A 12,771-nucleotide genomic window follows, 5' to 3' on the forward strand; every position below is an offset into this window, starting at 1 on the left:
ACTCATTTTGTGAAGACAGGGTCTCCCTCTGTTGCCCAGGCTGATCTCAAAACTTCTGGCCTCAAATTGGTGTTCCTCCTGCTTCAGTTTCCTGAATAGCTGGATTACAGGCATGGGGTACCATGCTAGTTCTGAACTCCTTTTGAATGCAGTGGCTTCCTTTGAAGTTCAATTAGTTATCAGTTGAGAATCCTAAATGTTAAAGTAATCTGAACTAATTTACTATTCATTGTTCCACCTGAAAAAATTTAGGCAACATTTGAATGGGTCTTAAAAAGATAATTAGAATATGGACATGATTGAAAAAGAGGGAATCATCTCAGAGGAAACAGTAGACACAAACACAGTTAGACAGCAAAGAACAGAACTCAATAGTATAGTTCCAAGGAATGCCATTCTCTGTACTTTTACTGTCATAGCCCCATTTAAGTCAATAGTTCCTGTAATGTATACTTGCAGTTAAATGGTGGGCAGAGTAACGGTGTCCCAAAGATGTTCAAATCCTAATCCCCAGCACTTTTGAATATGTTACCTTACATGGCAAAGGAAAATGAAGTTTGTAGATTGAATTAGAGTTGCTAATTGTTACTCTTTAAATATGAGTGTGTCGCCCAAAAACTCATGTGTGAGACAATGCAAGAATTTTTAGAGGTGAAATGATATGATTATGAGAGATATGACCAAATGAATGGATCAATCCACTGATGTGGATAAACTGCCAATAACTATAGGCAAGAAGGTGTGGCTGGATGAAATAGGTCACTGGCAGTGTGCCTTTTGGATTTACATTTTGTCTTTAGTAAGTGGAACTCTCTCTTTGCTTCCTGGCTGTGATGTTCTGAACTGCTTTCCTTTGCAACACTTCTACCAAGATGTTCTGCCTCACCTTGGGCCCAGAGCTGTGGAGTCAGCTGACCATGGACTGAACCTCTGAAACAGTGAGCCAAAATAAACTTTCATTCTCTACGTCATTCTCATCAGATCTTTTAGTCACAGTGATGCAAAAGCTGACTAAAACATAATCAACTGACTTTGAGATATGGGAGTTTCTCCTAGTTTATCTAGGTGGGCCCCAAGTAATCACAAGGGTCTTTAAAAGTGGAAAGTGGAGGCAGAAACAGTCACAGAATGATGTAATTAGGAAAGAAAGAAAGATGAAACTTTGTGTTGGCTTCAAAAATGCAAGAAGAGGCCCATGGGCAAGAAAAATTAGTGACCTCTAGAACCTGGAAAGGTCAAGGAAAAGAAGCCTCACCTAGAAGCTTCTAAAAGGAATGCAACTCTGCTGACACCTTGATTTTAAGTCAGTGAGACTTGTGTCATATTCCTATTCTACAGAACTCTAAGGTAATAAATGGATGTTGTTTTAAGTCAGTGGTGATGTGTTTTAGCAGCAATAGAAAATTAATACAAATGGTTATTTGTGTGATAATATCTTGCTCCCCTGGAAGATTTGTAAACCCCTTAAGATCAGGAGCCCTTTGCTCACTTTATTATCCTCAGCACGTGGCACAGAAAAGGTGTGCTATACGTGTTTGATGAATTTATGAGTGAATGTCTTAGCAATCAGATTCCACACAGGACATTATGGCAATGTTAATCAGTTTCGGTGTGCGCACGCGCGTGTGCATGTGTGTGTGTGTGTGTGTGTGTGTGTGTGTGTGTGTGTGAGATCTGTTTCTTTTTATTTGGGGCTCTTTCTCTCTTTCCCCTTCTCTGTTCTCTTCTACTTCTGTTTCTTAATTGATCATGACAAAGGACTGATGTACACCTTGTAATTTTTCAATACGCTCATGGAATAAGGGCTTATATTTTCTGTTCATGATTTGTAAAAATAATATCACTTATTAAAATGAAAAAATATTTTCTATGTAAGGTCCCCTTCATTTATTATTTTAATCATGTCAGGAGGTAAGTAATCCTTGATAGAAGTTTCTCATCTCTGACTTAGTATTATATTCGAACCCAGGGGGTGTCCCTTTGTGCCTGCTAGTAGGAATTTGTTCTTTGATTGCAGGGCCCACATTGCCCATACAATATTGTTTGACTTTATCTACCCAGAAGAAATCAGATTCCCCATGCCCCTTAGACCAGAGTTATTCACTCTTTTCCCTAGCTCCACCCTCTGTCTGCTGAATTTTATCGTAAGGATGTTTAATATTTGAAGGCCTGGATGCACTGGGAACCCAAGGAAGACACAGGGTCTATTGTTCACCTGCAAAGCTAAGCCTGTTCCATGAAATGGGATGGCCTAATGAAGGGAAAATTTTTAGAGGGAAAGTTCTTGAAGTTTCTAGTGTTTGAAAACAAAGAAATCTTCATTTTTAGAAGTGAAAGAACTTGTAAGATCACTTGGCCCAGGGTATCTCAAACTTTAATGTACATGAGAATTACCTTGGAAAATCAATAAACTTTAGATTTTGATATAGTGGTAGTATCTGGTGCGATACCCACAAGTTTGCTTTTCTAACAAGCCCCGCTGTAGTATTGATACTGTTTGTCTACAATTCAAGGAGTGATAATAGACCTAAGACAACCAGAGATAGGGTATTTACATCTCACACACGGAACTAAAAAAAGTAGGAGATTTTGAGCCCATAGCGTCAGTGAACATGTCTGAGTTCTCTATGGGCAGTTGGAAAAGCAAGGTCTCTCTTGGGTAGGGATACTCAGAACTAGGGGATTAGAGTGAGATGATTCTCAGGGCAGTTTAGCTTTGCAATTTTCTGATAGCTAGAGATGTTAAACATTTTTTCATATAATTGTTGGCCATTTGTACTTCTTTTGAGAAGTGTCCGTTCATTTCATTTGCCCGGTTATTTATTTATTTATTTATTTATTTTGGGTGTTAAGTTTTTGAAGTTCTCTATATATTCTGGATTTTAATCCTCTGTCAGAAGAGCAGCTAACAAAGAATTTCTCTATATGTCGAAATGTTTTCCCTAGTTTTCTTTCAGCAGTTGCAAGGTTTTTGGTCCAATTTCTAAGTCTTTGATCCATTTCAATTTGAGTTTTGTGCAGGGTGAGGGTGATGGGGATCTAGCTTAATTCTTCCACTCACACATATCAGGTTTTCTCTGCACCATTGTTAAAGAGGCTGTCTTTTCTGTAATGCATGTTTTTGTTAAGGATCAGATGACTGTGTCTGTGAGGGTTTTGTCTTTGTGTCTTCTATTCTATTCCATTTGTCTTCATGTCTGTTTTTATGCCAATAACATGGTTTTTGTTACTATAGTTCTATAGTATAATTTGAAATCAGGTATTATGATGCTTCCTGGATCACTCTTGTTCAGGATTTCTTTGACTATTCTGTATCTTTTATTCTTCCAAATGAAATTTAAGTTTTTTTTTCTAATTCTGTAAAGAATATCATTGGTATTTTAATGGGTATGACATTTAATCTGTGTTGACACTTTGGGTAATATAGTCACTTTAATAATATTACTTTGGTGTACCCATGAGCATGGGAGATCTTTCCATCTTATAGTGTCTACTTCAACTTTATTTTTCAGTGTTCTGTAATTTTTCTTGTAGAGAAAATTGGTTAGATTTATTCCTAGGTATGTGATTTTGTTTTTGAAGCTGTTTTGTATGGAATTATTCTTCTAATTTCTTTCTTGTCTGATTTGTTTTTGGTGTATAGGAAAGCTATTGATTTTTGTATATTGATTTTGTGTCCTTTAAAATAAATTTTATTTTGTATTTTTAATGTATACAACGTGTTGTTATAAGACCTATATATATGGTAAAATAGTTACTACAGTGAAAAAATTAACATATTCATCATCTCATATAGTTTCCCATCCCTCTTCCATGGCAAGAACAGCTATAATCTACTCATTTAGCAAAAATCCTGAATACGATACGATACAGTATTATAAGTTATGATCCTCATGTATATTAGATCTTCCAACTTGCTTATCCTACATATTTAGTACTCTGTATCCTTTGAAGTAAACCTCCCAATTTTCTCCTCTCTACCCTGACCTTCATAACCACTGTTTTATTCTCACTTTTTACTTGGAGCAATCCTAAGATATGTACTGAATTTTTTTTTTTACCATTTTGCCTATGAGGAAACTGAGGCACAGAGAACTTGAGTTGCCTAAGGCAAGTGGTGAAGTCAGAATTTGAGCCTAGGCACTCATGGCCCCAGAGCTTCTGCTCTTAAAAAGTATTTTGTGCTACTTTCATAAGAATACAAACATAGTTATTGATGAACATATTGTGGGCCTCAAAGATTATCCTACCCTAAACATGCACACAGAATATCCCTTCTCTGCTTCTTACTCAAACAATGGCCCTATCTCCTCTTCTCTTTTCTGCCAAATCTCGAAAGTATGATGTCTCAGTTTCCCCATCCTCTCATTCACCCCTTAGTCCTAGCAATATGGTTTCTGCTCACACTCCTCAACAGAAGGTTTTTAAAATTAGAACTTTATAGTTATACACAGTAGGTGTGTTCATCCCAACAAACTCATATATGCATGGAATTTGATTTTCATTCATGATCCCCTGCTTTTCCCTCCCCCTTTTCCCTACTCTCTTTCCTTTCCTCTCCCATTTTCTTTCATCTACTAGATTTCCTTTCACTCACCTATTTATTAATATTTGACTGGTTCTTTTTACTTATGCAGAAATGTGAAATTCCCTGTGGTACATTTATATATGCACATAACATGATTTTTTAAGGATTTAGTCTGCATTGCCTCCCCTTTCCCATCCCTCTATTCTCTTGATCTTCTACATTACTCATCTAATGGGCACTCTATTGACAGAAACCAACGATATCCTAATCGTCAAATCCTATGGCTTTTTCTCACAAAGAAACTCCCAAATCCCCACAGACTAGAGCCACATGAAGTCATAATCTTTCTGGGCATGGTGGTACATGGCTATAATCCCAGCAACTCGGGAAGCTGAGGCAGTGAGGTTCAAAGTTGGAGACCAACCTCAGCAACTTATCAAGGCCCTGTCTCAAAATAAAATTAAAAAAAATTTAACTGGGAATGTAGCTCATTGGCAAAGCACCCCTGGGGTCAAGCCTCAGTACAAAAACATGCGTAATCTCTAAACATAGCTGCCTAGAAGCCCTTCTAAGTGTTTCAATCAAGCTGCCATCTTCATTTTCATGCTTCAGAGACAACCTTGCCTCCTGATTTGCTGAAAATGACAAGAGCATCAAATCAGAATCCTTCAACCTCCTTTCATAAAATCACCTTTCCTTTCTGCTTATGTCTCAATCTTAGTGTTTCCCTTCTGATAATAAATAATTTTCTCTACCTGTTCTATAGATGCAAATTCCTCCCTTCTCCTTAGAAATTTTATTCCTTCCATTGTCCCTCCTCTCTCTCCTATGCCTTCAGCCCAACACTGATCACTTCCTGACTGGTTAACTACAGGAGCTTCTAAATTGGCCTCCCTGCCTACACTGCAATCCCTCTTCCACATTGCAGCCAGACTGATCTTACTTAAACACAAATCTGACCACATTACATTTCCTCGCTTTGCTCCCCACCATATAGCAGCATAGTAACAAGGAATATAATGACACATTCTTCTCCATCCATCTCCTAAAGTCATCAAAACAGTCTCCTTAGCCTAGGATTTCTGTACCCCATTCAGATCTGTCTTGGGGACCAGTGCTGGGGAGTTGGCTATTTCCTTTGTAAGTCACCTACAGGGTTTTGAGTCTTTACTGTGTACAGGGACAAGAGAGTCCACAGCAATGCGACAGAAGGCTGCAGGGCAATAGGATTTCTCTATTTTTTGAATCTCTTTTACTGTAAGCTTCTCCTCAAGTCAAGTCAATGAACATTTGTTACCTACCAGAGTTCCCCTGACTTTGTGACATTTAAGAAAGAAGTTGAGGAGAGGCTGGATGAAGGTTGTCGCTCAGTGAGAGAGCACATGCAGAACATGCACAAAGCCCACACACAACTTGTGGAGAACTTGCTGCAGATTTATTTATTGATTTGATTGATTGATTGATTGTACCAGGGATTGAACCCAGGGGTGCTTAACCAGTGAGCCACACCCCAACCCCTTTTGAGACAGTGTCTTGCTGAGTTGCTAAGGGGCTTGTTAAGTTGATGAGGTTGGCCTTAAACTTCTAATCCTCCTGCCTCAAGCCTCCAGAGTTGCTGGGGTTACAGGTATGCACCATCACACCTGGCTGTTTGCTACTATCATATGGAAAAGGAAATTGAGGCTTACCAAAGAGTCACATAAGCAGAATATGGATCATCCAGGTTGAGATCTGTGTTTGTCACCTGCAAAGCTTGTTTCTCTTTAATGTTACTTCTTGAAACTTATTTGGAAAGATAGGCTAATGGGTTTTCGTTTGTTTATATTGGGGGTGTTTTGTTTTGTTTGGTGCTGGGGATTGAACCCAGGGCCTGGTTCACACTGGGCACTCTACCACTGTACCACTGAGCCACACCCTCAGCCCCTGGGCCAATATTCTTCATATGAAGACAGCATACCGGAGCAGATTATGATCAGATGGTAGTTTGTGGTAGGGTTAAAGACAAAGTGATATGATACGAAGAGCATAAGATTGAAATTCATGGGCTGGGGATATAGCTCAGTTGGTAGAGTTCGTGCCTTGCATGAACAAGGCCCTGGGTTCAATTCCCAGAGCACAAAAACAAAAACAAAAAAAATATTGACATTCAGTAAACTACGGAACCAACTTTGATTCTGGTACTAATTATATATAGTTTGGCTTGTTCGTTTTCTGTGGTACTCTGAATTGAACCCAGGAGTATTCTGTCACTGAGTTACATCCCCAGTCATTTTCTTTTTTTGTGCATATTTTTAATTTATTTAGAGCATACTACATATCAAGTACTTTAAAGTACTTCGCATATGCTAACACATTTAATCTTAATGGCAATTAATTAGTTACTATGATAACATTTTCATAGAGGAAACTGAAGCTCAGAGAAGTTGAGTAACTTGCCCAACATCACATAGCTAAGAAATGGTACAGCTGGGATTCAAATGCAAGCTTTTGAATACCACTCCATGTGGCTTCTTCCCAGGGTTATGATGTAGCCTAACTATGACTATGCATATCAAAATGGAAAATAAATAGGTGTCATTTATGCTGGTTTTATAATTTTGTTAGAGTTCCATATGGCCTCCTAGAATAATCTACCCTGTCATTTTCATTTTTAAAAATTTGAGACAGGGTCTGGTTAAGTTGCCCAAACTGGCCTCAAACTTATGGTCTTCCTGCCTCAGCCTCCCAGGTTGTTGGGATTAAAGGTGTGTGCACCATGCCTGACTGAAAGGCATATCATTTTTAAGATTTGTTCATTTGGGGTACTGGCAATTGAATCCTGGATCTCATGTATACTATGCAGGTGTCCTACCATTGACCTAAATCCCCAACCTTAAAGTTCTTGACTTATATTATCAAATTTTATATCATCTGTATTCTCCCAACAGCAATATGATTGTGCCTAGTTTTCTGCACCCTCACTGATTTCAAGTATTGTATTAGTCAGCTTTCTATTACTGTAACAAAATACCTGAGACAAACAACTTATAAGAAGGATAGGTTGCCAGGTACATGCCTGTAATCCCAGCATCTCAGAAGGCTGAGGCAGGAAGATTGCAAGCTCAAAGCCAGCCTCAGCAACTTAACAAGGTCCTAGGCAATTTAGCAAGACCCTGTTTCGAAATTTAAAAATAATATAAAATTAAATTAAAAAGGGCTGGTGATGTGACTCAGTGACTAAGTGTCCCTAGGTTCAATCCTTGATTCTGGTTCCCCTGACAAAAAGAAGGAAAGATTGGGGCTGGGGATGTAGCTCAGTGGTAGAACACTTGCCTAGCATGTAGCCATGGGTTCAATCTCTAGAACTGAAAAGGAAAAGAAAAGGAATAAGAAGAGGGAGGAGGAGAAGGAGAAGAAGAAAAGTGTGACTCAATGGTAGAGCACTTGCCTATCATGTTTGAGGTCCTGGGTTCAATCCCCAGTACCACACAAATAAAGGAGAGACAGGAAGCAGTAGGAGTACCAATATTCCCTTCAAGGGCATTCCCCCAGTGACCTAACTTCCTTCCATTAGGACTCACCTCCTAAAGGTCCACTATCTCCCAATAGTTCCATAGGCTGGGGACCAAGCTTCATTACACAAGCCTTTGGGGGACATTTGAAATCTAAACTATAGCAAGTATTATTATCTTAAAAATCTTTGCTGGGCATGATGCTACATACCTTTAGTTCCATCACCATGGGAGACTGAGGCAGAAGGATCACAAGTTCAAAGCCAATTTCAGCCACTTAGGCCCTAAGCAACTTAGCAAAGACCCTGTCTCTAAATAAAAAATATAAAAAGGACTGGGAATATGGCTCAGAAGCTAAACACCCTTAGGTAAAATCCTCAGTACCAAAACAAAATTAAAATTAAAAAACTGTTATTTTGAAAAAGAAAATATATTTCATTATTTTGCATTTTCTTAATTACTTTTGAAGTTGAAATATATTATGTCTTTTTTACAATTGTACATCTTCTTTTGTTGATTGTTTTATGTTCTTTGCCCATATTGTATTAGAGTCTTAGTGTTTTTTTATAGACTTGTACGTGTCCTATAGTCAGTATATTAAGAATGATAATATTTTAATTCTGTGGTATATATTGAACCGATTTTTAACCTTTTAATTTTGTCTTTTAAAGTAGGAGTTTCAGAATTCTTGGTATTTTCCTTAATGGTTTCATCCTTTAATGATGTATTTAAGGAACTCTTCAATAATTGGAGAAACTTGGACATGTTGAAAGCACAGGACCATATGGAGGAACTAGAATTAAGGATACTGGGAGCAGACACCGTTTTCAGAAAGGGCAAAACACTCTGAGAAAAAAAGGAAAGGAAAAATTAGTCTTAAAGACTGCTTCAAAGAAATTAAAAGAGACCCAAGTAGATGGAGAGACAACTCATGTTCAGTGATTAGAAGACTTACTATTGTTAAGATAGCAGTACTCCTCGAGTTGATCTACAGATTCAACAAAATCTCTATTAAAATTTCAGGAAAAGTCTTTATTTACACTGGCAAGCTGATCCTAAAATTCATATGGAAATGCATGGGTCCAAGAATAGGTCTAAAAATCTTGAAAAAAACAAAGGTGGAGAATTCCATTTCCTGACTTCGAAACTTACAAATCATCAGTAATCATGACTGTGAGATACTAGACTAGCCAAAAAGATGAATGGATAGAAAGTATAGAAGCAAATCCATATGTCTTTGGACAATTTACCTTTTGTTGAGGTGCTGGGGACGGAACCTAGGGTCTTGCCCATGCTAGGTGAGTGTTCTACAACTGAGCTATGTCCCAGGCCTCTTTTAGTAAAAGGAACAGAATTGGAAGCACACACTGTCTGATTTAAAAAAAAAAAAAATATATATATATATATATGGCAATTTTTAAAATAGATTTTTAAAATTTGTTCTAATTAGTAATACACGATAGTAGAATGCGTTTTGACACATTATAAGACAATTTTAATTAAAATAGTATGGGGGCTGGGGTGTAGCACAGTGATGGAGTGCCCCAGTACAAGGCTCTAAATTCAATCCCTAGCACCACAAAACAAACAAACAAAATGAAACAAAACAGCATGTTATTGGCATGAAAACAGATACATCAACCAATGGAGCAGGATCGAAGGTCAGAAATAAGCCCAAGGATTTATGGTCAAATTGTGGCAAAAGTGCCAAGAACATACAATGGGGAAAGGACAGTACCTTCAATAAATGGTGCTGGGAAAACTTGATATCCACATGCAGAATGAAAGTTGATCCTTTTCTTCTACCATGTACAAAAGTCAATACAAATGAATTAAGAAATTAAATCTAAGACTCAAAACTGTAAAGTTGCCAGGTGTAGTGGTGCACACCTATAATACCAGTGGCTTGGGAGGCTGAGGATTGTAAGTTCAAAGCCAGGCTCAGCAATTTATCAAGGCCCTAAACAACTTAGTGAGACCCTATCTCAAAATAAGAAAGAAAAAGGGCTGGGGATGTGACTCTGTAGTTAAGTTCCGCTGGGTTTAATCCCTGGTACCAAAACAAAAACAAAAAAACAAGAAACAAACTGTAAAGCTACTAGAAAAAGGCATATGGGAAATTCCCCACATTAATCTGGGCAATGATATGACCCAGAAAGCATAGGACACAAAAGAAAAAGCAGATAAATGGGATTACATCAAACTTAAAATCTTCTACCTAGCAAAGAAAACAACTAGCAAAGTAAAGAGACAACACAATGAATGGGAGAAAATATTTGTACAGATGATAAGGGGTTAAGAACCAAAATATACAAGAAATTAAAAAAAACTAAATAGCAAGAAAATAACTAACTTTGATTTAAAAGTGAGTGAAGGGAACTGAGGATGTAGATCAGTTGCAGAGCATTTGCCGAGCATGTGTGAGGCCTTGGGTGTGATTACCAGCACTGCCAAACAAAACAAAACACAACAAAGAACAAAGGACCTGAACAGATGAACGATATTTCTTGTAAAGGACATTCCAATGGTCAACAGGTTTGTAAACAAAATGCTCAGTAACACCATTCATTAGGGAAATGCGAATTAAAACCATAATGAGATATCACCTCAATAGCTGTTAAAATGGCTATTAACAAAAAAATGAAATGTTGGCTAGGGTGTGGATAAAGGCAACCCTTGCATATTGTTAGTGGTAATGTATATTAGTACAGTTTTTATGGAAAATGGTATGGAGTTTCCTCAAAGAGCTAAAAACAACTCTCATATGATCCAGAAATCCCTGAGTGAGGTGTATATCCAAAGGAAATAAAATCTGTTTGTTGAATATCTTTACACACTCCAGTGTTCACAATGGAGTGAACACTGGACTCAACCTAAGCATCCATCAATGAATGTGTGAATAAAGAAAATGTGCTATAAATATACAATGGAATACTATTCAGCCTAAAAAAAGAAAATTCTGTCCTTTGGGACAATATGGATGAACCTGGAAGGCATTATGCTAAGTGTAAATAAGCCTTAGCACAGAAAAACACCACATGACTTCACTTACATGTGGAATTTTAAAAAATTGAACTCATAGAGATAGAATAATGGTCACCACAGTGGGGGTGTTAAGGGTGGGTATGGCGAGTTGTTGGTTAAATGGTACTGAGTTTCAATTAGGAGGAAAACATTTAGAGATCTATTGCACAGTAGGGTGGCTATAATCAATAATGTACTGTATATTTCAAGTAACAGTAAATTTCAAATCCCACCACAATAAATGATAAGTAAGTTTAGTGATGAATATCATTTTAATTAGTTCTATTTAATATTCTACATTGTATACATATATCTAATTATTGCATCGTACCCCATAAATATATGATTTGTCAATTAAAAATAACACTGACTTTAAAAATTACAATGAGATACCACTTCACACCCAACTAGAATGGCTATAATAAAAAGGTGGAAAATAACAAGGGGTGGTGAGGATTTAGAGAAATTGGAACCCTTGCCTATTATTGGTAAGAATGCAAAATGATCAAGCCTCTTTGGAAAACTGTTTGCTGGATCTTCAATTGGTTAACCATAGAGGTATCATAGAATTTAACAATTCTGCTACTAGGGACATACTCAAAAGAAATGAAAATATGTGTTTTACAAGCTTGTGCATGAATATTCATAGCAGTATTATTCATCATAGCCCCAAAGTGGAAATAGCCCAAATGTCTAGCAACTGACAAATGAAACAAAATATGGTATGTTCTTATAATGGAATGCTATTCAACCATGAAAAAAGACAGTCACAAAACATTGTGTATTGTATGATTCAGTTTATGTGAAATGTCCAGGATAAGAAAATCCATAGAGACTGAAAGTAGATTAGGGGTTATGAGGGCCTGGGAGGAGGGGATAATGAGGAGATATTGCTTAATATTTTCAGAGGTTTTGTTTGGGGTAATGAAAAAGTTTTGGAAATACAGTTGTGATAGTTGCACAACTCTGTGAATGTAATTAATGTCCTTGAATTCTACATTTAAAAGTAGTTAAAATGACAAATTTTGCTATATATTTTTACCACTATAAAAAATGAATATTTTTCTTTAGAATAAATAAGCAAAACTAAAAAACACCAGAAAAAAAAAAAAAACCAATTGATAGGTAGCCACTACTGAGTGGCTGGGCCTTCATATAAAATGTGAGGGAGGTTCATTTGTGGAGAGAAATCAAAGAGTATCTGATTGACAACTGGCTGGAACTGAGAGCTTGAGACAAATGGAGATTTGCAATGTCTCTTGTGAACTAAGGAAGTGCTTATGTCCTATTCTCATGATAAGAATCATGTGGGGACGTGTTCAATATATATAGATCTGTGATTCTCAAATTATGGTCCTAGAGCTCTTGGGGGTCCATAAGACTCTTTTCTGATCACATTTCTACAAGAAGCTGGATTTTCTCCCTATTCTTCAGTCCAACACATCACAACAGACTGAATGCAGAAGCAGATACAAGACTGAAGCTGTATTCTATTAAGACAAACATTAGCTGGACATACTGGCGCATACCTGTAATCCCAGAAATTTAGGAGGTTGAGACAGGAGGATGGCAAGTTCAGAGCCAGCCTCAACAATTTAGCAAGGTACTGAAGAACTTAGTGAGACCCTGTCTCTAAATAAAAAATAAAAAGGGCTGGGGATGTGATTCAGTGGTTAAGCATCCCTGGTTCAATTCCCAGTACCCACCACTCAAAAGACAGACGTTTAA

This window comes from Sciurus vulgaris (genome assembly GCF_902686455.1).
Source record: "Sciurus vulgaris genome assembly, chromosome: X".
Taxonomy (NCBI): Eukaryota; Metazoa; Chordata; class Mammalia; order Rodentia; family Sciuridae; genus Sciurus; species Sciurus vulgaris.